We start from the raw sequence: 27979 nt of genomic DNA on the forward strand, positions 1-27979 counted from the left end.
TATTTGGTCAGTGTTTTACATCAGTATTTGTAAGCCAAAACCAGGAGTGGGTGATAAATGCAGAAGTGGTGCATATGTTTCTATTATAATTTTCCTCTAATTGTTCCACTCCTGGTTTTGGCTTACAAATACTGCTAGTGTGACGGCAGCCTAAGATCCTATAAAATTGTTCTGGTTTTTGATCATTGGGAAAAAGAACCCTGCAAACATTCAAGAGCTTGAACAGACTGCAAAGGAAGAGTGGGAGAAAATACCAGCTGAGAAGTGTAAGAAACTTATAGATGGCTACAAGAAACGTTTGGAGGCTCTCATTAAATGCCAAAGGGTGTGCAACCAAGTATTAATTAGAGATGCCTTTATTGCTGCACATGCTCTTTATTCTGTTTCTTCTTTAAAATTGCAACACGTAAGTGGAAAAACAATGTTTTATTGTTGTATTACTTTCAACAACTAATTAAAAAAAATCCTGAGGATAGAACTATGGTACATTTCCATTTATTTATGAAGATATTGTACATTTTAGAAAAAAAATTGACAGTGCCAATAAAGGCGAGCAGCACTGTACCTTTGTTTGGTAGATAGGAGGGAGTTTAAACCACCACTCTGATTTCCGGTCAGTTAAAAATTGTTGACACAAGATGGAGGATCAGGACTGGAGTGGCACTAGGAAGACTTTAAGACGGAAACTGGTGAGTATAAGACTACAGTCAGGGAATTTACATTAGTGGCATCTGTTATGGCTGGCAATCAGGCAACACAGCGTGCAGTAATCAGCGCACATACAGAGATCTGGCAATAACCCAAAACAATAGGACGAGCTCTGAGACGTGGAATCTCTGTAGACTGCAGTACCTGATCTATCCTCACACAACTGGAAGCAGCAGTGGATTGCGCCTATCAACTACCTATGCAACTCGGCACTGCTTGAGGAGCTGACTAGCCTGAAGATAGAAATACAAGCCTGACTTACCTCAGAGAAATACCCCAAAGGAATAGGCAGCCCCCACATATAATGACTGTTAGCAAGATGAAAAGACAAACGTAGGAATGAAATAGATTCAGCAAAGTGAGGCCCGATATTCTAGACAGAGCGAGGATAGCAAAGAGAACTATGCAGTCTACAAAAAACCCTAAAACGAAAACCACGCAAAGGGGCAAAAAGACCCACCGTGCCGAACTAACAGCATGGCGGTGCACCCCTTTGCTTCTCAGAGCTTCCAGCAAAAGATTAAAACAAGCTGGACAGAAAAAACAGAAAACAAACTAGAAGCACTTATCTAGCAGAGCAGCAGGCCCAAGGAAAGATGCAGTAGCTCAGATCCAACACTGGAACATTGACAAGGAGCAAGGAAGACAGACTCAGGTGGAGCTAAATAGCAAGGCAGCCAACGAGCTCACCAAAACACCTGAGGGAGGAAGCCCAGAGACTGCAATACCACTTGTGACCACAGAAGTGAACTCAGCCACAGAATTCACAACAGTACCCCCCCCTTGAGGAGGGGTCACCGAACCCTCACCAGAACCCCCAGGCCGACCAGGATGAGCCACATGAAAGGCACGAACAAGATCTGGGGCATGGACATCAGAGGCAAAAACCCAGGAATTATCTTCCTGAGCATAACCCTTCCATTTGACCAGATACTGGAGTTTCCGTCTAGAGACACGAGAATCCAAAATCTTCTCCACAATATACTCCAATTCCCCCTCCACCAAAACAGGGGCAGGAGGCTCCACAGATGGAACCATAGGTGCCACGTATCTCCTCAACAACGACCTATGGAATACATTATGTATGGAAAAGGAGTCTGGGAGGGTCAGACGAAAAGACACCGGATTGAGAATCTCAGAAATCCTATACGGACCAATAAAACGAGGTTTAAATTTAGGAGAGGAAACCTTCATAGGTATATGACGAGAAGATAACCAAACCAGATCCCCAACACGAAGTCGGGGTCCCACACGGCGTCTGCGATTAGCGAAAAGCTGAGCCTTCTCCTGGGACAAGGTCAAATTGTCCACTACCTGAGTCCAGATCTGCTGCAACCTGTCCACCACATAATCCACACCAGGACAGTCCGAAGACTCAACCTGTCCTGAAGAGAAACGAGGATGGAACCCAGAATTGCAGAAAAATGGAGAGACCAAGGTAGCCGAGCTGGCCCGATTATTAAGGGCGAACTCAGCCAACGGCAAAAATGACACCCAATCATCCTGGTCAGCGGAAACAAAACATCTCAGATATGTTTCCAAGGTCTGATTGGTTCGTTCGGTCTGGCCATTAGTCTGAGGATGGAAGGCCGAGGAGAAAGATAGGTCAATGCCCATCCTACCACAAAAGGCTCGCCAGAACCTCGAGACAAACTGGGAACCTCTGTCAGAAACAATATTCTCAGGAATGCCATGTAAACGAACCACATGCTGGAAGAACAAAGGCACCAAATCAGAGGAGGAAGGCAATTTAACCAAGGGCACCAGATGGACCATTTTAGAAAAGCGATCACAGACCACCCAAATGACAGACATCTTTTGAGAAACGGGAAGGTCAGAAATGAAATCCATCGAAATATGTGTCCAAGGCCTCTTCGGGACCGGCAAGGGCAAAAGCAACCCACTGGCACGTGAACAGCAGGGCTTAGCCCTAGCACAAATTCCACAGGACTGCACAAAAGCACGCACATCCCGTGACAGAGATGGCCACCAGAAGGATCTAGCAACCAACTCCCTGGTACCAAAGATTCCTGGATGACCGGCCAGCACCGAACAATGAAGTTCAGAGATAACTTTACTAGTCCACCTATCAGGGACGAACAGTTTCTCGGCCGGACAACGATCAGGTTTATTAGCCTGAAATTTCTGTAACACTCTCCGCAAATCAGGGGAGATGGCAGACACAATTACTCCTTCCTTGAGGATACTCGCCGGCTCAGATAACCCCGGAGAGTCGGGCACAAAACTCCTAGACAGAGCATCCGCCTTCACATTTTTAGAGCCCGGAAGGTATGAAATCACAAAATCAAAACGAGCAAAAAATAACGACCAACGGGCCTGTCTAGGATTCAAGCGCTTGGCAGACTCAAGATAAGTAAGGTTCTTATGATCAGTCAAAACCACCACGCGATGCTTAGCACCCTCAAGCCAATGACGCCACTCCTCGAATGCCCACTTCATGGCCAGCAACTCTCGGTTGCCCACATCATAATTACGCTCAGCAGCAGAAAATTTCCTGGAAAAGAAAGCACATGGTTTGAACACTGAGCAACCAGAACCTCTCTGTGACAAAACCGCCCCTGCACCAATCTCAGAAGCATCAACCTCGACCTGGAACGGAAGAGAAACATCAGGTTGACACAACACAGGGGCACAGCAAAACGACGCTTCAACTCCTGAAAAGCTTCCACGGCAGCAGAAGACCAATTAACCAAATCAGCACCCTTCTTGGTCAAATCGGTCAATGGTCTGGCAATGCTAGAAAAATTACAGATGAAGCGACGATAAAAATTAGCAAAGCCCAGGAATTTCTGCAAACTTTTTAGAGATGTCGGCTGAGTCCAATCCTGGATGGCCTGAACCTTAACCGGATCCATCTCGATAGTAGAAGGGGAAAAGATGAACCCCAAAAATGAAACTTTCTGCACACCGAAGAGACACTTTGATCCCTTCACGAACAAGGAATTAGCACGCAGTACCTGGAAAACCATTCTGACTTGCTTCACATGAGACTCCCAATCATCTGAGAAGATCAAAATGTCATCCAAGTAAACAATCAAGAATTTATCCAGATACTCACGGAAAATGTCATGCATAAAAGACTGAAAAACAGATGGAGCATTGGCAAGTCCGAACGGCATCACCAGATACTCAAAATGACCCTCGGGCGTATTAAATGCCGTTTTCCATTCATCTCCCTGCCTGATTCTCACCAGATTATACGCACCACGAAGATCAATCTTAGTAAACCAACTAGCCCCCTTAATCCGAGCAAACAAGTCAGAAATCAATGGCAAGGGATACTGAAACTTAACAGTGATCTTATTAAGAAGGCGGTAATCAATACACGGTCTTAGCGAACCATCCTTCTTGGCTACAAAAAAGAACCCTGCTCCCAATGGTGACGACGATGGGCGAATATGTCCCTTCTCCAGGGACTCCTTCACATAACTGCGCATAGCGGTGTGTTCAGGTACGGACAAATTAAATAAACGACCCTTAGGGAATTTACTACCAGGAATCAAATCGATAGCACAATCACAATTCCTATGCGGAGGAAGGGCATCAGACTTGGACTCTTCAAATACATCCTGAAAGTCCGACAAGAACTCTGGGATGTCAGAAGGAATGGATGACGAAATAGACAAAAATGGAACATCACCATGTACTCCCTGACAACCCCAGCTGGTTACCGACATAGAGTTCCAATCCAATACTGGATTATGGGTTTGTAGCCATGGCAACCCCAACACGACCACATCATGCAAATTATGCAGTACCAAAAAGCGAATAACTTCCTGATGTGCAGGAGCCATGCACATGGTCAGCTGGGCCCAGTACTGAGGCTTATTCTTGGCCAGAGGTGTAGCATCAATTCCTCTCAACGGAATAGGACACCGCAAAGGCTCCAAGAAAAATCCACAACGTTTAGCATAATCCAAATCCATCAGATTCAGGGCAGCGCCTGAATCCACAAACGCCATGACAGAATATGATGACAAAGAGCACATTAAGGTAATGGACAAAAGGAATTTGGACTGTACAGTACCAATAACGGCAGAGCTATCGAACCGCCTAGTGCGTTTAGGACAATTAGAAATAGCATGAGTAGAATCACCACAATAGAAACACAGTCTGTTCAGACGTCTGTGTTCGTGCCGTTCTACTTTAGTCATAGTCCTGTCGCACTGCATAGGCTCAGGCTTACTCTCAGACAATACCGCCAGATGGTGCACAGATTTACGCTCGCGCAAGCGACGACCGATCTGAATGGCCAAGGACATAGACTCATTCAAACCAGCAGGCATAGGAAATCCCACCATTACATCCTTAAGAGCTTCAGAGAGACCCTTTCTGAACAAAGCCGCTAGTGCAGATTCATTCCACAGAGTGAGTACTGACCATTTTCTAAATTTCTGACAATATACTTCTACATCATCCTGACCCTGGCATAAAGCCAGCAGATTTTTCTCAGCTTGATCCACTGAATTAGGCTCATCGTAAAGCAATCCCAGCGCCTGGAAAAATGCATCAACATTACTCAATGCAGAATCTCCTGGTGCAAGAGAAAACGCCGAGTCCTGTGGGTCGCCGCGCAAAAAAGAAATAATAATCAAAACCTGTTGAATAGGATTACCAGAAGAATGAGGTTTCAAGGCCAAAAATAGCTTACAATTATTTCTGAAGCTCAGGAACTTAGTTCTGTCACCAAAAAACAAATCAGGAATCGGAATTCTTGGTTCTAGCATCGATTTCTGATCAATAGTATCTTGAATCTTTTGTACATTTACAACGAGATTATCCATTGAGGAGCACAGAGCCTGAATATCCATGTCCACAGCTGTGTCCTGAAGCACTCTAATGTCTAGGGGAAAAAAAAGACTGAAGACAGAGCTAAGAAAAAAAAATGATGTCAGGATTTCTTTTTTCCCTCTATTGGAAATCATTGAATGTCTCCTTGTACTGTTATGGCTGGCAATCAGGCAACACAGCGTGCAGTAATCAGCGCACATACAGAGATCTGGCAATAACCCAAAACAATAGGACGAGCTCTGAGACGTGGAATCTCTGTAGACTGCAGTACCTGATCTATCCTCACACAACTGGAAGCAGCAGTGGATTGCGCCTATCAACTACCTATGCAACTCGGCACTGCCTGAGGAGCTGACTAGCCTGAAGATAGAAATACAAGCCTGACTTACCTCAGAGAAATACCCCAAAGGAATAGGCCCCACATATAATGACTGTTAGCAAGATGAAAAGACAAACGTAGGAATGAAATAGATTCAGCAAAGTGAGGCCCGATATTCTAGACAGAGCGAGGATAGCAAAGAGAACTATGCAGTCTACAAAAAACCCTAAAACGAAAACCACGCAAAGGGGCAAAAAGACCCACCGTGCCGAACTAACAGCACGGCGGTGCACCCCTTTGCTTCTCAGAGCTTCCAGCAAAAGATTAAAACAAGCTGGACAGAAAAAACAGAAAACAAACTAGAAGCACTTATCTAGCAGAGCAGCAGGCCCAAGGAAAGATGCAGTAGCTCAGATCCAACACTGGAACATTGACAAGGAGCAAGGAAGACAGACTCAGGTGGAGCTAAATAGCAAGGCAGCCAACGAGCTCACCAAAACACCTGAGGGAGGAAGCCCAGAGACTGCAATACCACTTGTGACCACAGAAGTGAACTCAGCCACAGAATTCACAACAGGCATCACTCTAGTTCTGATATAAAAACAAATAAACATTGGAATGGTGCTGTAACCCCTTCATGATCTTGCAATTTTCTGCTTTCCCTCCCCTTCTTCCAAGAGCCATAACTATTTTATTTTTTCATAAACATAGTCGCAGGACGAGATGTACTTTTGTTTTACATTATTCATTTTATCATGTGATGCACTGGAAAACAAGAAATTCCAAGTGTGTTGAAATTGCAAAAAAAAGTGAAATTCCACAATTTTTTTTTGTCTTTTTTTTTTATTTACAATGTTCAATATTTGGAAAAACTGATCCGGCAATATGATTATCCAGGTCAGTACGAGTATGTAGATACCAAACATATATAGTTTTATTAGTGTAAGTAGTGAAAGAAAAATCTTAAATTTGTAAGAAAAAAAAATGTTGTCGCCATTTTACAAGACCTGTAACATTCTCAATATTTGAGATATGGAGCTATGTGATGGCTTATTTTTTGCACCCTGAGCAGACATTTTTAATTATAATACTTTGGGGTTAAAAAAAAAAGTAAGTCTGGCATTTCAATCTTATTTTGGTGGTGGTTTACTGATCGGATTATTTTATTTTATATTTTGACAGAACAGGCAAATTTGTGCATTTTCTATATTTTTAAATTGTTTTTTTTAATGGGAAAAGTGGAGGTGAGTTGAACTTTTGTGTTTTTTGAATTTGTCAATTGTAATATTTCTTTTTTTTAACTTTTTTACTGGATTTACTAATCCATTTAGGGGACTTAAAGATCCGATCGCTTGTGCTATGTATAGCAGAAATCACAATCTCACATGAATGCCGACCACGGGCTGGCTTTCACAGGAGGATCATAATGAGAGGCACGGCGGTGTTCAGTAGACCCCAAGCTGTCATAGCAATCCAACAACTCCCTTGCGTTCACATCATGGGTGACTCAATCATAGCATGGAATGATGCGCCCTACCTTTTTGATGCACGCTAAATGTTAGTCAGAGATTGACAGCGGAATTTTACAGGTTAACAACCACGATAAGGACTCTGATCCACCCTGTTATGATAAGGTAATTCAGTACCACAATGGACATAGAAAGCCAGAGCACATACAGTGACCTGACAATAACCCAAAAACATAGAACGAGCTCTGAGACGTGGAAACTCTGCTGACCGCAATCCCTAATCCTCTCCAACCACACTACAGGCAGCCGTGGATTGCGCCTAACGCTCTCTATGCAACTCGGCACAGCCTGAGAAACTAGCTAGCCTGAAGATAGAAAATAAGCCTACCTTGCCTCAGAGAAATACCCCAAAGGAAAAGGCAGCCCCCACATATAATGACTGTGAGTTAAGATGAAAAGACAAACGTAGAGATGAAATAGATTTAGCAAAGTGAGGCCCGACTTTCTGAACAGAGCGAGGATAGGAAAGGTAAATTTGCGGTCAACACAAAACTCTACAAACAACCACGCAAAGGGGGCAAAAAGACCCTCCGTACCGAACTATCGGCACGGAGGTACACCCTCTGCGTCCCAGAGCTTCCAGCAAGCAAGAAAAAAACAAACAAGCAAGCTGGACAGAAAAAACAGCAAACAAAATAACAAAAGCGGAACTTAGCTATGCAGAGCAGCAGGCCACAGGAACGATCCAGGAGGAAGCAAGTCCTATACTAGAACATTGACTGGAGGCCAGGATCAGAGCACCAGGTGGAGTTAAATGGAGCAGCACCTAACGACTTCACCACATCACCTGAGGAAGGAAACTCAGAAGCCGCAGTACCACTCTCCTCCACCAACGGAAGCTCACAGACAGAATCAGCCGAAGTACCACTTGTGACCACAGGAGGGAGCTCTGCCACAGAATTCACAACAGTACCCCCCCTTGAGGAGGGGTCACCGAACCCTCACCAGAGCCCCCAGGACGACCAGGATGAGCCATATGAAAGGCACGAACAAGATCGGGAGCATGGACATCAGAGGCAAAGACCCAGGAATTATCTTCCTGAGCATAACCCTTCCACTTAACCAGATACTGGAGTTTCCGTCTTGAAACACGAGAATCCAAAATCTTCTCCACAATATACTCCAACTCCCCCTCCACCAAAATCGGGGCAGGAGGATCAACAGATGGAACCATAGGTGCCACGTATCTCCGCAACAATGACCTATGGAATACGTTATGGATGGAAAAAGAATCTGGAAGGGTCAAACGAAAAGACACAGGATTAAGAACCTCAGAAATCCTATATGGACCAATGAAACGAGGCTTAAATTTAGGAGAGGAAACCTTCATAGGAATATGACGAGATGACAACCAAACCAAATCCCCAACACGAAGTCGGGGACCCACACAGCGTCTGCGATTAGCAAAACGTTGAGCCTTCTCCTGGGACAAGGTCAAATTGTCCACTACATGAGTCCAGATCTGCTGCAACCTGTCCACCACAGTATCCACACCAGGACAGTCCGAAGACTCAACCTGCCCTGAAGAGAAACGAGGATGGAACCCAGAGTTGCAGAAAAACGGCGAAACCAAGGTAGCCGAGCTGGCCCGATTATTAAGGGCGAACTCAGCCAAAGGCAAAAAGGACACCCAGTCATCCTGATCAGCAGAAACAAAGCATCTCAGATATGTTTCCAAGGTCTGATTGGTTCGTTCGGTCTGGCCATTAGTCTGAGGATGGAAAGTCGAGGAAAAAGACAAGTCAATGCCCATCCTAGCACAAAAGGCTCGCCAAAACCTCGAAACAAACTGGGAACCTCTGTCAGAAACGATATTCTCTGGAATGCCATGTAAACGAACCACATGCTGGAAGAACAATGGCACCAAATCAGAGGAGGAAGGTAATTTAGACAAGGGTACCAAATGGACCATCTTAGAGAAGCGATCACAGACCACCCAAATGACTGACATTTTTTGAGAGACAGGAAGATCTGAAATAAAATCCATAGAGATATGTGTCCAAGGCCTCTTCGGGACCGGCAAGGGCAAAAGCAACCCACTGGCACGAGAACAGCAGGGCTTAGCCCGAGCACAAATCCCACAGGACTGCACAAAAGAACGCACATCCCGTGACAGAGATGGCCACCAAAAGGATCTAGCCACTAACTCTCTGGTACCAAAGATTCCAGGATGACCAGCCAACACCGAACAATGAACCTCAGAGATAACTCTATTCGTCCACCTATCAGGGACAAACAGTTTCTCCGCTGGGCAACAATCAGGTTTATTAGCCTGAAATTTTTGCAGCACCCGCCGCAAATCAGGGGAGATGGCAGACATAATTACTCCCTCTTTGAGAATACCCGCCGGCTCAGATAAACCCGGAGAGTCGGGCAAAAAACTCCTAGACAGGGCATCCGCCTTCACATTTTTAGAGCCCGGAAGGTACGAAACCACAAAGTCAAAACGGGAGAAAAACAGCGACCAGCGAGCCTGTCTAGGATTCAACCGTTTGGCAGACTCGAGATAAGTCAAGTTCTTATGATCAGTCAAGACCACCACGCGATGATTAGCTCCTTCAAGCCAATGACGCCACTCCTCGAATGCCCACTTCATGGCCAGCAACTCTTGATTGCCAACATCATAATTTCGCTCAGCAGGCGAAAACTTCCTGGAAAAGAAGGCACATGGTTTCATCACCGAGCAATCAGAACTTCTCTGCGACAAAACAGCCCCCGCTCCAATTTCAGAAGCATCAACCTCGACCTGGAATGGAAGCGAAACATCTGGCTGACATAACACAGGGGCAGAAGAAAAACGACGCTTCAATTCTTGAAAAGCTTCCACAGCAGCAGAAGACCAATTGACCACATCAGCACCCTTCTTGGTCAAATCGGTCAATGGTTTAGCAATACTAGAAAAATTGCAGATGAAGTGACGATAAAAATTAGCAAAGCCCAGGAACTTTTGCAGACTTTTCAGAGATGTCGGCTGAGTCCAATCATGGATGGCTTGGACCTTAACAGGGTCCATCTCGATAGTAGAAGGGGAAAAAATTAACCCCAAAAATGAAACCTTCTGAACACCAAAGAGACACTTTGATCCCTTCACAAACAAAGAATTAGCACGCAGGACCTGGAACACCATTCTGACCTACTTCACATGAGACTCCCAATCATCCGAGAAGACCAAAATATCATCCAAGTACACAATCAGGAATTTATCCAGGTACTCTCGGAAGATGTCATGCATAAAGGACTGAAACACTGATGGAGCATTGGCAAGTCCGAATGGCATAACTAGGTATTCAAAGTGGCCCTCGGGCGTATTAAATGCAGTTTTCCATTCATCGCCTCGCTTTATACGCACAAGATTATATGCACCACGAAGATCTATCTTGGTGAACCAACTAGCCCCCTTAATCCGAGCAAACAAATCAGATAACAGCGGCAAGGGGTACTGAAATTTGACCGTGATCTTATTTAGAAGGCGGTAATCTATACAAGGTCTCAGCGAACCATCCTTCTTGGCCACTAAAAAGAACCCCGCTCCCAATGGCGACGATGACGGACGAATATGCCCCTTCTCCAAGGACTCCTTCACGTAACTCCGCATAGCGGCGTGCTCAGGTACAGATAAATTAAACAGTCGACCTTTTGGAAATTTACTACCTGGAATCAAATCGATAGCCCGATAGCCCGTCGTCGGCTCGTTGGTCTAGGGGTATGATTCTCGCTTAGGGTGCGAGAGGTCCCGGGTTCAAATCCCGGACGAGCCCTACTCTTTCTCTGTGGGGGAACCAGAGTGTTCATCTTCTTTTCCAGAGGAGCAGCACTTTTAGACCTAATACTATCTAATAGACCTGACAGAATAACAAATCTGCAGGTGGTTGGGCATTTAGGAAATAGCGACCACAATATTGTGCAGTTTCACCTGTCTTTCACTAGGGGGACTTGTCAGGGAGTCACAAAAACATTGAACTTTAGGAAGGCAAAGTTTGAACAGCTTAGAGATGCCCTTAATCTGGTAGACTGGGACAATATCCTCAGAAATGAGAATACAGATAATAAATGGGAAATGTTTAAGAACATCCTAAATAGGCAGTGTAAGCGGTTTATACCTTGTGGGAATAAAAGGACTAGAAATAGGAAAAACCCAATGTGGCTAAACAAAGAAGTAAGACAGGCAATTAACAGTAAAAAGAAAGCATTTGCACTACTAAAGCAGGATGGCACCATTGAAGCTCTAAAAAACTATAGGGAGAAAAATACTTTATCTAAAAAACTAATTAAAGCTGCCAAAAAGGAAACAGAGAAGCACATTGCTAAGGAGAGTAAAACTAATCCCAAACTGTTCTTCAACTATATCAATAGTAAAAGAATAAAAACTGAAAATGTAGGCCCCTTAAAAAATAGTGAGGAAAGAATGGTTGTAGATGACGAGGAAAAAGCTAACATATTAAACACCTTCTTCTCCACGGTATTCACGGTGGAAAATGAAATGCTAGGTGAAATCCCAAGAAACAATGAAAACCCTATATTAAGGGTCACCAATCTAACCCAAGAAGAGGTGCGAAACCGGCTAAATAAGATTAAAATAGATAAATCTCCGGGTCCGGATGGCATACACCCACGAGTACTAAGAGAACTAAGTAATGTAATAGATAAACCATTATTTCTTATTTTTAGTGACTCTATAGCGACAGGGTCTGTTCCGCAGGACTGGCGCATAGCAAATGTGGTGCCAATATTCAAAAAGGGCTCTAAAAGTGAACCTGGAAATTATAGGCCAGTAAGTCTAACCTCTATTGTTGGTAAAATATTTGAAGGGTTTCTGAGGGATGTTATTCTGGATTATCTCAATGAGAATAACTGTTTAACTCCATATCAGCATGGGTTTATGAGAAATCGCTCCTGTCAAACCAATCTAATCAGTTTTTATGAAGAGGTAAGCTATAGACTGGACCACGGTGAGTCATTGGACGTGGTATATCTCGATTTTTCCAAAGCGTTTGATACCGTGCCGCACAAGAGGTTGGTACACAAAATGAGAATGCTTGGTCTGGGGGAAAATGTGTGTAAATGGGTTAGTAACTGGCTTAGTGATAGAAAGCAGAGGGTGGTTATAAATGGTATAGTCTCTAACTGGGTCGCTGTGACCAGTGGGGTACCGCAGGGGTCAGTATTGGGACCTGTTCTCTTCAACATATTCATTAATGATCTGGTAGAAGGTTTACACAGTAAAATATCGATATTTGCAGATGATACAAAACTATGTAAAGCAGTTAATACAAGAGAAGATAGTATTCTGCTACAGATGGATCTGGATAAGTTGGAAACTTGGGCTGAAAGGTGGCAGATGAGGTTTAACAATGATAAATGTAAGGTTATACACATGGGAAGAGGGAATCAATATCACCATTACACACTGAACGGGAAACCACTGGGTAAATCTGACAGGGAGAAGGACTTGGGGATCCTAGTTAATGATAAACTTACCTGGAGCAGCCAGTGCCAGGCAGCAGCTGCCAAGGCAAACAGGATCATGGGGTGCATTAAAAGAGGTCTGGATACACATGATGAGAGCATTATACTGCCTCTGTACAAATCCCTAGTTAGACCGCACATGGAGTACTGTGTCCAGTTTTGGGCACCAGTGCTCAGGAAGGATATAATGGAACTAGAGAGAGTACAAAGGAGGGCAACAAAATTAATAAAGGGGATGGGAGAACTACAATACCCAGATAGATTAGCGAAATTAGGATTATTTAGTCTAGAAAAAAGACGACTGAGGGGCGATCTAATAACCATGTATAAGTATATAAGGGGACAATACAAATATCTCGCTGAGGATCTGTTTATACCAAGGAAGGTGACGGGCACAAGGGGGCATTCTTTGCGTCTGGAGGAGAGAAGGTTTTTCCACCAACATAGAAGAGGATTCTTTACTGTTAGGGCAGTGAGAATCTGGAATTGCTTGCCTGAGGAGGTGGTGATGGCGAACTCAGTCGAGGGGTTCAAGAGAGGCCTGGATGTCTTCCTGGAGCAGAACAATATTGTATCATACAATTATTAGGTTCTGTAGAAGGACGTAGATCTGGATATTTATTATGATGGAATATAGGCTGAACTGGATGGACAAATGTCTTTTTTCGGCCTTACTAACTATGTTACTATGTTACTATGTTACTATGTTACTATGATAGCACAATCACAATCCCTATGCGGAGGTAGGGCATCGGACTTGGGCTCATCAAATACATCCTGGTAATCAGACAAGAACTCTGGGACCTCAGAAGGGGTGGATGATGAAATAGACAGGAATGGGACATCACCATGTACCCCCTGACAACCCCAGCTGGACACAAACATGGATTTCCAATCTAATACTGGATTATGGACCTGTAGCCATGGCAACCCCAACACGACCACATCATGCAAATTATGCAACACCAGAAAGCGAATATCCTCCTGATGTGCAGGAGCCATGCACATGGTCAGCTGGGTCCAGTACTGAGGCTTATTCTTGGCCAAAGGCGTAGCATCAATTCCTCTCAGTGGAATAGGACACTGCAAGGGCTCCAAGAAAAACCCACAACGCCTGGCATACTCCAAGTCCATCAAATTCAGGGCAGCGCCTGAATCCACAAATGCCATGACAGAATAAGATGACAAAGAGCAGATCAAGGTAACGGACAAAAGAAATTTTGACTGTACCGTACCAATGGTGGCAGACCTAGCGAACCGCTTAGTGCGCTTAGGACAATCAGAGATAGCATGAGTGGAATCACCACAGTAGAAACACAGCCCATTCTGACATCTGTGTTCTTGCCGTTCAACTCTGGTCAAAGTCCTATCGCACTGCATAGGCTCAGGTTTATGCTCAGATAATACCGCCAAATGGTGCACAGATTTACGCTCACGCAAGCGTCGACCGATCTGAATGGCCAAAGACATAGACTCATTTAGACCAGCAGGCATAGGAAATCCCACCATGACATCCTTAAGGGCCTCAGAGAGACCCTTTCTGAAAATAGCTGCGAGCGCACCTTTATTCCATTGAGTGAGCACGGACCACCTTCTAAATTTCTGACAGTAAATCTCAATCTCATCCTGACCCTGACACAGAGCCAGCAAATTTTTCTCTGCCTGATCCACCGAATTAGGTTCATCGTGCAGCAATCCGAGCGCCAGGAAAAAGCATCAACATTACTCAATGCAGGATCTCCTGGCGCAAGGGAAAATGCCCAGTCTTGACGGTCGCCACGCAAAAAAGAAATAATAATTCTCACTTGTTGAACTGGTTCACCAGAGCAGCGAGGTTTCAAGGCCAGAAACAGTTTGCAATTATTTTTGAAATTCACAAACTTGGCTCTATCACCATAAAACAAATCAGGAATAGGAATTCTTGGTTCTAATATAGGATTCTGAACCACCAAATCCTGAATCTTTTGTACATTTATAACGAGATTATCCATTGAAGAGCACAGACCCTGAATGTCCATGTCCACACCTGTGTCCTGAACCACCCAAATGTCTAGGGGAAAGAAAAGGCAAAACACAGTGCAAAGAAAAAAAAATGGTCTCAGAACTTCTTTTTTCCCTCTATTGGGAATCATTAGTACTTTGGGCCTCCAGTACTGTTATGATAAGGTAATTCAGTACCACAATGGACATAGAAGCCAGAGCACATACAGTGACCTGACAATAACCCAAAAACATAGAACGAGCTCTGAGACGTGGAAACTCTGCTGACCACAATCCCTAACAGAGGCGTATCTAGGGTTTCTGGCACCCGGGGCAAGAATTCATTTCGGCGCCCCCCCCCAGGACATATGTGATTTTCACACTTAGTCATGTACCCACGAGCTCCTCTCCCTAATGCTCTCAATATTCAGTGAAAAACTGAGAGAAGCAGAAGAGAAGCTCGTTGTCACAGGACCACAAGTCTGAAAGTCGCATATGAGTGAAGTGTCCATGTGACGACTACTGGAACCTGCAGAGCTGAATCCTGACATCGCAGCTTCTGAATTCTTTTAGGATTCTCCCTTGCCGGTGGACGGTCATGTCAGCAAAAGCATGTGATTTGTATACTTCTGACCACATTCCGACTAGACGTGCCGGCCTCGCTCAGTTCATTTTCATTGAGTGAGGCCACACATGTCTAGTCAGCACGTGACCGCATGTATGTAAATCACCAGCACGAGAGAATCCTGACAGCGTGCAGGGCGCACTGTGAGAATTCAGAAGTCTGCAGTCACAAAGAATGACTGCAGACTCATTACAAACCTGGACAACCCCTTTAATGCTCCTAACATAAATAAAAACATGAGTTAGTCAGTATCACAATGTTATGATTAGGTAATTCAGAACCACAATGGACCTTGAAGTTCAGAGCACACAAGTGACCTGACAAAACCCACAAAACATAGGACGAGCTCTGAGACGTGGGAACTCTGCTGACCGCAATCCCTAATCCTATAATACCACACTAAAGGTAGCCGTGGAGCGCTCCTGACAGACCTAGGCGCCTCGGGCACAGCCTGAGAAACTAGCTAGCCCTGAAGGTAGAAAAATAAGCCTACCTTGCCTCAGAGAAATTCCCCAAAGGAAAAGGCAGCCCCCCACATATAATGACTGTGAGTAAGATGAAAATACAAACACAGAGATGAAATAGGTTTAGCAAAGTGAGGCCCGACTTACTGAATAGATCGAGGACAGGAAAGATAGCTTTGCGGTCAACACAAAAACCTGCAAACAACCACGCAGAGGGGCAAAAAGACCCTCCGCACCGACTAACGGTACGGAGGTGCTCCTTCTGCGTCTCAGAGCTTCCAGCAAGCAAGCAAAACCCAAAAAGCAAGCTGGACAGAAAATATAGCAACAAAATAAACACAAGCAGACTTAGCTTATGCTGAGCAGACAGGCCACAGGAAAGATCCAGGAGGAAGCAAGACCAACACTAGAACATTGACTGGAGGCCAGGAGCAAAGCACTAGGTGGAGTTAAATAGAGCAACACCTTACGACTTCACCACATCACCTGAGGAAGGAAACTCAGAAGCCGCAGTACCACTTGTGACCACAGGAGGGAGCTCTGCCACAGAATTCACAACACACAAATAACATTTACATCCAGGTACCTTATAGATGTCGTCATCTCTGGAGTCGTTCTACTTCTTTTCTTCATCTTGTCCAGACCCCATGATGAGTTTTCTCATCCACAGCTGTCTCTGCAGACTTCCATCTTGTCCGCTCTTTTGCAGAAAATCTCCACATGACGCTCTTAAAGATACAAGTGTCATTATAATGCTCCTGAATAAAAAATTGCCCCTCACTATATTGTCTGCCCAAAATATGACCCCCACACTGTCCCTCTTATGGTACATACTCTTCACTCTAACCTCTCCTTTCCATACCGGTCCCCTCTTCACACTGTCCTCTCACACTGTGTCCCCCTCTATAGGGCCCAGTATTTGTACTGTACTCTGATTACACTCCCCCCTCCTTGGTATACCGTCCTCTGCTGGCTGTGCCCTTACACTGTCCCCTCATTCTACACCCCTACTGCTCAGTTTCTATTCTGTGCCCACTCACTTTTCTCCCGCATACTGTCTCCTCACACTATTCCCTTCCCTCCTCATACTGTCTCCTCTCACATCCCTCCTGTTCACCAAACTGTCTCCTCATATATTTACCCCCTCGCTTTCTATACTGCCTGCTCACCTGACTCCCTATATTGTGTCTGCACACATCCCATCACCCTCACTCCCCGTACTCTGTCCACATACATTTTTCACATTGCTACTCATACTGTGTCCACATACATTCCCCCGTTCGCTCCTCATACTGTCTGCACCCATCCCCCATACTGTTTCCTCAGATATGCCCCCCATTCTCCTGAACTGTTTCCTCATATATGCCCATTATTTTCCTCTACCCCACCCCATCATTGCTCTCTTCACCACCTCCATCTTTACTTTCTCCACCACCACTATAATTGCTTTCTCCCCCACCACCCCATAATTTCCCATTCCACCACCTCCATCATTTCCTCCTTTGCCTTTTCTACCATATCCATCATTTTCTTTTCCCCCACCATCTCCATCTTTGCCCTTTCCACCACCATCATCATTGTCCTTTCCACCATCACCATACTTGCCCATTCCACCACCTCCATCATTTTCTCCCCCTCCAATATCATCAGTGTGCTTTCCACCACCACCATCCTTGTCCATTCTACCACCTCCATCATTTCTTCCCCCCCTCATTATTGCCCATTCCACCACATCCATCATTTCCTCCTCCCCCTCCATCCCAATTATTGCCCTCTCCCCGTCAGTCCCATCATTGTCCTCGCCTCTCCTCTCCGTACACACACAAAACCATTTACGTCTCTGCACATTCACCCGCAGCGCTACGCATGCACGCACAAACACACACACACACTGAGTACAGTAATGTAATGGCCACACCTAGTTACTCCTACACACGTGGCTGAGCTCCGTACACCTTGCACACACGGCTCCGCTCCGTACACACGTGGCTCCACTCCATACACCTCGTATACACACGGCTCAGCTCCGTACACCTTGCACACACGGCTCCGCTCCGTACACCTCGTACACACACGACTCCGCTATGTACACCTCGTACACACACGGCTCCGCTATGTACACCTTGCACACACGCAGTTCAGCTCTGTACACCTCGTACACACACACACGGCTCCGCTCCGTACACACACACACGGCTCCGCTCCGTACACACACACACACGGCTCCGCTCCGTACACACACACACGGCTCCGCTCCGTACACACACACACACGGCTCCGCTCCGTACACACACACACGGCTCCGCTCCGTACACACACACACGGCTCCGCTCCGTACACACACACACGGCTCCGCTCCGTACACACACACACGGCTCCGCTCCGTACACACACACACGGCTCCGCTCCGTACACACACACACGGCTCCGCTCCGTACACACACACAGCTCTGCTCCGTACACATATGGCTCCGCTCCGTACACACATGGCTCCGCTCCGTACACACACACACGGCTCCGCTCCGTACACACACACACGGCTCCGCTCCGTACACACACACAGCTCTGCTCCGTACACATATGGCTCCGCTCCGTACACACATGGCTCCGCTCCGTACACACACACACGGCTCCGCTCCGTACACACACACACGGCTCCGCTCCGTACACACACACAGCTCTGCTCCGTACACATATGGCTCCGCTCCGTACACACATGGCTCCGCACACACATGGCTCCGCTCCGTACACACACACACGGCTCCGCTCCGTACACACACACACGGCTCCGCTCCGTACACACACACACACGGCTCCGCTCCGTACACACACACAGCTCTGCTCCGTACACATATGGCTCCGCTCCGTACACACATGGCTCCGCACACACATGGCTCCGCTCCGTACACACACACACGGCTCCGCTCCGTACACACACACACGGCTCCGCTCCGTACACACACACACGGCTCCGCTCCGTACACACACACACGGCTCCGCTCCGTACACACACACACGGCTCCGCTCCGTACACACACACACGGCTCCGCTCCGTACACACACACACGGCTCCGCTCCGTACACACACACACGGCTCCGCTCCGTACACACACACAGCTCTGCTCCGTACACATATGGCTCCGCTCCGTACACACATGGCTCCGCTCCGTACACACACACACGGCTCCGCTCCGTACACACACACACGGCTCCGCTCCGTACACACACACAGCTCTGCTCCGTACACATATGGCTCCGCACACACATGGCTCCGCTCCGTACACACACACACGGCTCTGCTCCGTACACACACACAGCTCTGCTCCGTACACACATGGCCCCGCTCCGTACACACATGGCCCCGCTCCGTACACACATGGCTCCGCACACACATGGCTCCGCACACACATGGCTCGGCTCCGTACACACACACACGGCTCTGCTCCGTACACACACACAGCTCTGCTCCGTACACACATGGCCCCGCTCCGTACACACAGGGCTCCGCTCCGTACACACACAGCTCTGCTCCGTACACACATGGCCCCGCTCCGTACACACACACGGCTCCGCTCCGTACACACACACGGCTCCGCTCCGTAAACACACACGGCTCCGCTCCGTACACACATGGCTCCGCTCCGTACACACATGGCTCCGCTCCGTACACACACACGGCTCCGCTCCGTACACACATGGCTCCGCTCCGTACACACATGGCTCCGCTCCGTACACACACACGGCTCCGCTCCGTAAACACACACGGCTCCGCTCCGTACACACATGGCCCCGCTCCGTACACACATGGCTCCGCTCCGTACACACACACGGCTCCGCTCCGTACACACATGGCTCCGCTCCGTACACACACACGGCTCCGCTCCGTAAACACACACGGCTCCGCTCCGTACACACATGGCTCCGCTCCGTACACACACGGCTCCGCTCCGTACACACACACGGCTCCGCTCCGTACACACACGGCTCCGCTCTGTACACCTTGCAGACACGGCTTCCGCTCTGTACACCTAGTACACACATGGCTCTGCTACATCCACACAAACCACTCCTGACCCTTACCCTCGTCCAGCACCGAGCACCATGACAATCAGCAGAGTCCTGCACTACACAGAAGCCCTTCATCATGTGACTCCTGACTCCTCCCCCCCGTGACCTCATCACAGGTCCTGTGAGCACAGAGCTGCACAAGCAATAGCTGTGGTGTGCGGCTCTCTGCGCCGCGGTGGAGGGGCTCTGCTCAGCTGCGGGACAAGTGCAGTCCCACCCGAGCCTCCTTGGACCGCCGCATCATCAGGCGGCCCGCTGGCGCCCCCCTGTCGGCTGCGCCCGGGGCACATGCCCCGGCTGCCCCCCCCTGGATACGCCACTGATCCCTAATCCTCTCCAACCACACTAGAGGCAGCCGTGGATTGTGCCTAACGCTCCCTATGCAACTCGGCACAGCCTGAGAAACTAGCTAGCCTGAACTTAGAAAATAAGCCTACCTTGCCTCAGAGAAATACCTCAAAGGAAAAGGCAGCCCCCACATATAATGACTGTGAGTTAAGATGAAAAGACAAACGTAGAGATGAAATAGATTTAGCAAAGTGAGGCCCGACTTTCTGAACAGAGCGAGGATAGGAAAGGTAAATTTGCGGTCAACACAAAACCCTACAAACAACCACGCAAAGGGGGCAAAAAGACCCTCCGTACCGAACTATCGGCACGGAGGTACACCCTCTGCGTCCCAGAGCTTCCAGCAAGCAAGAAAAAAACAAACAAGCAAGCTGGACAGAAAAAACAGCAAACAAAATAACAAAAGCGGAACTTAGCTATGCAGAGCAGCAGGCCACAGGAACGATCCAGGAGGAAGCAAGTCCTATACTAGAACATTGACTGGAGGCCAGGATCAGAGCACCAGGTGGAGTTAAATAGAGCAGCACCTAACGACTTCACCACATCACCTGAGGAAGGAAACTCAGAAGCCGCAGTACCACTCTCCTCCACCAACGGAAGCTCACAGGCAGAATCAGCCGAAGTACCACTTGTGACCACAGGAGGGAGCTCTGCCACAGAATTCACAACACCACCTGCAACTTCTATACTCACATGATGGCTGATGAAATCAGCTGTCATGTGCCAAGACAGAAGCGGGACACAACCTCTAACATAGACGTACGTCAAAGGTCAGTCGTGAAAGGGTTAAAGACTTCGCCTCATACTTCACAAGATGACATTATACAGATTACTGCTAAACAAAAGGAGGGTTAGGTCTTCTTGTCATGGTGTAGTAATCTTAAATTTATACATGAAAATTGAATTATTTGTAATGACAGAGAATCTTGAGATAAAGGCTATGACTGGTAAAATGGTTTAGCTTGTAAAATGAAATTGCAGAGTTAACAAACTTTACATAATTCAATAGCACACATGAATATAAGAAGAAAATCAGATAAATCAGCTTCTATCTCTACTTAGCAGATACCTCTTCCTCCTACCCCTGCCTTCTGAACTTTGTCATCCACTCTAAAGAAACCACTCAAATCTGTCTTGCCCAGACAAGACCAACTGCCAGTTCACAGTCAATTATACGCTATGGGGAGGTGAGGGATGGAGGATTGAGGAACACACGAGGAAACAAGCAGAAAGTTCATATTGAGGTTTCTAACAAGTCTTTTACCTCACATGAGAGCTTGATTAACATCAGACAGCTCAGCTCAGTATGGGGGACATTATATGGCAATATGATGTCCCCCATACTGCTGCTACTTCTCACAGCTAAAAAAAGATGGAATTCCTGTCTATGTGCTGTTCTCTGTATGGGAGAGGTTTCCAGTCTGACTGCACCTGTATGACATAGACCATGATTAAGATATGGGACAGACCAAAACATTGCCCGTGCTTTATTACTTGATTGGTATTCTGTAATATACAGTAGTTCATTGAGCTTTCTGCAGTCCGAAGGACCAATATTTAGCATGTCAACTACTGATGTAATGATCCTCTTTGAAAGGCATATAAATGTGACTGAAAACTTTCCAGCAAATGTTTATAAATAAATACAAGGATATTTAATTGGTATATAGACAACTACACACCTAACAAGATGAAATGACTGATTTTATCACTACCTTTGTAATGTACAGAATTTTCTTTTTGCATTGATAAGAATGTAGATTGTCAAATCCAACCTGATCCATAAAGTTAGAGGGGTTTTCCCACAAACAAAAGTTCTTTTAAATCAATAGATGTTGGAATAATAATAATTTCTACAATTGGATGTGAGTAAATAAAATGTTCCTGTGCTGAGATAATCTTATAAATGTGCCCCTGTTGTGTACTGTGTAATGGCCGTGTCTGACCGTGTAGGAACATGGTCTGATCATACCACAGCTCCTGGGAGTAAAAGAAGATACAGATATTACAGCACTTGATTGAAATGAATGTTTGTTTGTGGGAACATCCCTTTAGGTTTAATCACATCAGCTTACAAAGTAAATATGGTTAGACCAGTGTTTCTCAACTCCAGTCCTCAAGACCCCACAACACGTCATGTTTTCAGGATTTCCATAGTATTGCATAGGCAATGGAATTAATGCTTGAGCAGGTGATGAAATTATCACCTCACCTGTGCAATACTAAGGAAATCCTGAAAACATGACCTGTTGTGGGGTCTTGAGAAGTGGAGTTGAGAAACACTGGGTTAGACAGTTGGTATTTATGCATTTACCGTATATACTCGAGTATAAGCCAAGATTTTCAGCCCATTGTTTTGGGCTGAAAGTCCCCCTCTCGGCTTATACTCCAGTCATATACCGGGAGGTCAGCAGGGGAGGCTAAGTGGGGGCTGTGTAATTATACTTACCTGCTCCTGGTGCGGTCCCTGCAGTCCCTGGCTTCCCCTCTTTAGGTACAGCATAGGGGTTTTTTGTTATAGGCTTCATATGTGCAATATAGCATACGAGTGTTTAATATATACACTTGTTGCACAGCCTTTGAACTGCACAATAGATGTATCTTTAATATATGTGCAAAAAACATTTTTCCATCTAGTATATCTCCTGCATTTTTTTAGTCCAAGTGACATTTGTTTGTTTTGTCTTGTCTGTCTGTATGGTCTGCTGAGTGGTACCCTATTTTCCACACGACAGGGCCTGCTAGGGTCAGTTGGGGCTAGTCTACGTTGCGCAGGTTCTATAGGGTGCCAACCTCCGCTGCAAGGTAGGGTACAGATAGTTGGCCCTATAGGGAATTGGTGCACTTTGTATCTTTATTAGCAGCCATACGTGTTTTTAGGTCGTGTATGTTGTATTGTTTTATAATTAAAATTAGTAAATGTTAAGTTTTATTGGTGTCATTTACTGTACTTTTAATGGTGTCATATGTCGGTGAGCAGTTCAAAATAGGACAATTTATCTGATATTCTGTGATATATAAACAGTGGAACCCCCCACAAGTGACACCATTTTGGAAAGTAGAACCCCTATGGAACTAATCTAGATGTGTGGTGAGCAGTTTGAACCCCCAAGTGCTTCACAAAAGTTTATAATGTAGAGCCGTAAAAAAAAATCATATTTTTTTCCACAAAAAATGATCTTTTTGCCGCAAATTTTTTATTTTCCCAAAGGTAGCAGGACAAATTGGACCACAAAAGTTGTTGTGCAATTTGTCCTGTGTACCCTGATACCCTGTTTGTGGGGGTAAACCACTGTTTGGGCGCATGGCAGAGCTCGGAAGGGAAGGAGCGCCATTTGACTTTTCAATGCAAAATTGGCTGGAATTGAGATCGGAACCCATGTCCCGTTTGCAGGGCCCCTGATGTGCCTAAACAGTGGAAACCCCCCACAAATTACCCCATTTTGGAAAGAAGACCCCTAAGGAACTTATCTACTGTAGATGTGTGGTGAGCGTTTTCAACCCCCAATTGTTTCACTAATGTTTAGAATGTAGAGCCGTGAAAATTAAAAAAATCATTTTTTTTCCGCAAAATGATATTTCAGCCTGCAATTTTTTATTTTCCAAAGGGTAACAGGAGAAATTGGACCCCAAAAGTTGTTGTCCAATTTGTCCTGAGTACGCTGATATGCCATAAGTGGGGGAGAACCACCGTGTGGGCGCATGGCAGAGCTCGGAAGGGAAGGAGCGCTGTTTTGGAATGCAGACTTTGAAGGAATGATCTGCGGGCGTCACGTTGTGTTTGCAGAGCCCCTGATGTACGTAAACAGTAGAAACTCCCACAAGTGACCCCATATTGGAAACTAGACCCCCCCAAGGAACTTATCTAGATGTGTTGTGACAACTTTGAACCCCCAAGTGCTTCGCTAAAGTTTATAACGCAGAGCCGTGAAAATAAAAAATATATTTTCTTCCACAAAAATGATATTTTAGCCCCCAAATTTTTATTTTCCCAAGGGTAACAGGACAAATTGGACCACAGTAGTTGTCGTCCAATTTGTCCTGAGTACGCTGATACCCCATATGTGGGTGGGAACCACTGTTTGGGCGCATGGCAGAGCTCAGAAGGGAAGGAGCGCTGTTTGGAATGCCGACTTAGATGGATTGGTCTGCAAGCGTCACGTTGCATTTGCAGAGCCCCTGATGTACCTAAACAGTAGAACCCCCCACAAGTGACCACATATTGGAATCTAGATCCCCCAAGGAACTTATCTAGATGTGCTGTGAGAACTTTGAACCCCCAAGTGTTTCACTACAGTTTATAACACAGAGCCGTGAAAATAAAAAATCCTTTTTTTTCCACAAAAATTATTATTTAGCCCCCGGTTTTGTATTTTCCCAAGGGTAACAGGAGAAATTGGACCCCAAAAGTTGTTGTCCGATTTGTTCTGAGTACACTGATACCCCATATGGGGGAGGGGAAACCACTGTTTGGGTGAACGGAAGAGCTTGGAAGTGAAGGAGCGGCGTTTGGAATGCAGACTTAGATGGATTGGTCTGCAGGCTGTTGTGAATTCTGTGGTCAAGCTCCCTCCTGTGGTCATGAGTGGTACTTTGGCTGGTTCTGTCTATGAGCTTCCGCTGGTGGATGTGAGTGAGGCTGCGGCTTCTGAGTTTCCTTCCTCAGGTGACGAGGTTAAGTCGTTAGGTGCTGCTCTATTTAACTCCACCTAGTTCTTTGTTCCTGGCCTCCAGTCAATGTTCCAGTATTGGTCTGGCTCTCTCCTGGATCGTTCTTGTGGCCTGTCTGCCCCAGGTTCTGCTTGTGTTACTTTTGTTTGCTATATTTTCTGTCCAGCTTGCTATATTGGTTTTTCTTGCTTGCTGGAAGCTCTGAGACGCAGAGGGAGCACCTCCGTACCGTTAGTCGGTCTTTTTGCCCCTCTGCGTGGTTGTTTGTAGGTTTTTGTGTTGACCGCAAAGCTATCTTTCCTATCCTCGGTCTATTCAGTAAGTCGGGCCTCACTTTGCTAAATCTATTTAATCTCTGTGTTTGTATTTTCATCTTAACTCACAGTCATTATATGTGGGGGGGCTGCCTTTTCCTTTGGGGAATTTCTCTGAGGCAAGGTAGGCTTATTTTTCTATCTTCAGGGCTAGTTAGTTTCTCAGGCTGTGCCAAGTTGCATAGGGAGCGTTAGGCGCAATCCACGGCTACCTCTAGTGTGGTATGATAGGATTAGGGATTGTGGTCAGCAGAGTTCCCACGTCTCAGAGCTCGTCCTATGTTAGTAACTATCAGGTCACTTTGTGTGCTCTTAACCTCTAGGTCCATTGTGGTTCTGAATCACCTGTTCATAACAGCAGGCGTCACGTTGCATTTGCAGAGCTCCTGATGTACCTAAACAGTGGAAACCCCCACAATTGACCCCGTATTGGAAACTAGACCCCTCAAGGAACTTACCTAGATGTGTTGTGAGGACTTTGAACCCCCAAGTGTTTCACTACAGTTTATAACACAGAGCCGTGAAAATAAAAAATCTTTTTTTTCCACAAAAATTAATTTTTAGCCCCGGTTTTGTATTTTCCCAAGGGTAACAGGAGAAATTGGACCCTAAAAGTTGTTGTCCATTTTGTGCTGAGTACGCTGATACCCCAAATGTTGGGGTAAACCCTTGTTTGGGCGCACGGGAGAGCTCGGAAGGGAAGGAGCGCTGTTTTACTTTTTCAACGCAGAATTGGCTGAAATTGAGATCAGACGCCATGTCGCATTTGGAGAGACCCTGATGTGCCTAAACAATGGAAACCCCCAATTCTAACTGAAACTCAAACACACCTCTAACCCTAATCTCCTAATCCTAACCATAACCCTAACCACACCCCTAACCCTAATCCCAACCCTAATCCCAACCGTAAATGTAATCCAAACCTTAACTTTAGCCCCAACCCTAACTCTAACTTTAGCTCCAATTCTAACCCTAACTTTAGCCCCAACCCTAACCCTAACCCTAATGGGAAAATGGAAATAAATACATTTTTTTAAATTGTAATATTTGTCCCTAACTAAGGGGGTGATGAAGGGGGGTTTGATTTACTTTTATAGCTTTGTTTTGGAGGATTTTTATGATTGGCAGCCGTCACACACTAAAAGATAAAAATATTTTTTGCGTTACCACATTTTGAGAGCTATAATTTATCCATATTTTGGCCCACAGAGTCATGTGAATACTTGTTTTTTGCAGGACGAGTTGACGTTTTTACTGGTACCATTTTCAGGCACATGACATTTTTTAATCGCTTTTTATTCCGATTTTTGGGAGGCAGAATGAACAAAAACCAGCAATTCCTGAATTTCTTTTATGGGGGGCGTTTATACCGTTCTTCGTGTGGTAAAATTGATAAAGCAGCTTTATTCTTTGGGTTAGTATGATTACAGCAATACCTCATTTAAATCATTTTTTATTTTTTGGCGCTTTTACACAATAAAAACTATTTTATATTAAAAAAAATTGTTTTTGCATCGCTTTATTCAGAGAGCTATAACTTTTTATTTTTCTGCTGATGATACTGTATGGTGGCTTATTTTTTGCGTGACAAGATGATGTTTTCAGCGGTACCATGGTTATTTATATCCGTCTTTTTGATCACATTTTATTGCACTTTTTGTTCGGCAGTATGATAATAAAGCGTTGCTTTTTGCTTCGTTTTTTATTTATTTTTTTGCGTTGTTCACTGAAGGGGATAACAAGTGGGATAGTGTTATAGAGTGGGTCATTACTGACGCAGCGATACCAAATATGTGTACTTTTATTGTTTTTTTTTTTACATAAATAAATGGATTTATTGGAAAATATTTATTTACTTATTTTTTCTTTATTTGGGGATTTTTTTTTTTTTTTTTTATACACTCTATTTTTTTTTTACACTTTAGAACATTGTCCCAGGGTGGGACATCACTATATTTGATCAGATCGCTAATCTGACACTTTGCATAGCACTGTGTCAGATCAGCGATCTGACAGGCAGTGCAGGAGGCTTTCCGGCGCCTGCTCTGAGCAGGCGCCGGCAAGCCACCTCAGCGAAGGACCCGGAAGGAGCCTCGTGGCCATTGTGGATCCGGAGACTCCTTCCAGAACACTGGAACAATGCGATCGCATTGCGTTGTTCTGGTGGGAGAGCGCAGGGAGCCCCCATCCCTGCGCGATTTCCCTCTATGTCGCTGTCACTACTGACAGTGGCATCAGAGGGGTTAAATGCCCATGATCGGCGCTAGCGCCGATCGTGGGCATTGCTGCTGGGTGTCAGCTGTCACATACAGCTGACACCCGAACGCGATCGCCGTGGTGCCCACTGTGACACCGCGCGATCGTGATGCCGTACTAGTACTGCAGTTTGCCGGAACTCAGTTCCCGCAGAGCAGTGCTAGCACGGCGCATGTCGGGAAGGGGTTAATCCCTATCTATTTGATGCCATAATCTAAACTATTTTCTAATATGCTTGAATTAAAAATTCCCTATCCTTCCCTAACTACTCTATCTAGCTGCTTTTCTCTCTTTTTTTCTACTTCCTTTTTGAAAATGCTTTGTTTGAGAATACCACTGAATTGTGGGATACTCTAATGAAGAGTCATCACGATGCAGAGGCTGTGGTCACTGCCACAAAGTTACAAACTTAATTTTGG

At 45.7% G+C, this 27979-nt stretch overlaps 1 protein-coding gene and 1 non-coding gene across 3 annotated transcripts in view; one reads left to right on the forward strand and one right to left on the reverse strand.

Moving 5' to 3' along the window:
- The window catches only part of SMPD3 (sphingomyelin phosphodiesterase 3), a 347664-nt gene that overhangs the window by 129309 nt on the left and 190376 nt on the right, over positions 1-27979 (reverse strand). The gene's annotated exons all lie outside the window — the stretch shown is intronic.
- On the forward strand, positions 11055-11126 carry TRNAP-AGG (transfer RNA proline (anticodon AGG)). Its single transcript has one exon. It is a non-coding gene; the product is annotated as a tRNA-Pro (tRNA).

The sequence above is a fragment of the Ranitomeya imitator genome, chromosome 9, assembly GCF_032444005.1.
Source record: "Ranitomeya imitator isolate aRanImi1 chromosome 9, aRanImi1.pri, whole genome shotgun sequence".
Lineage (NCBI taxonomy): Eukaryota > Metazoa > Chordata > Amphibia > Anura > Dendrobatidae > Ranitomeya > Ranitomeya imitator.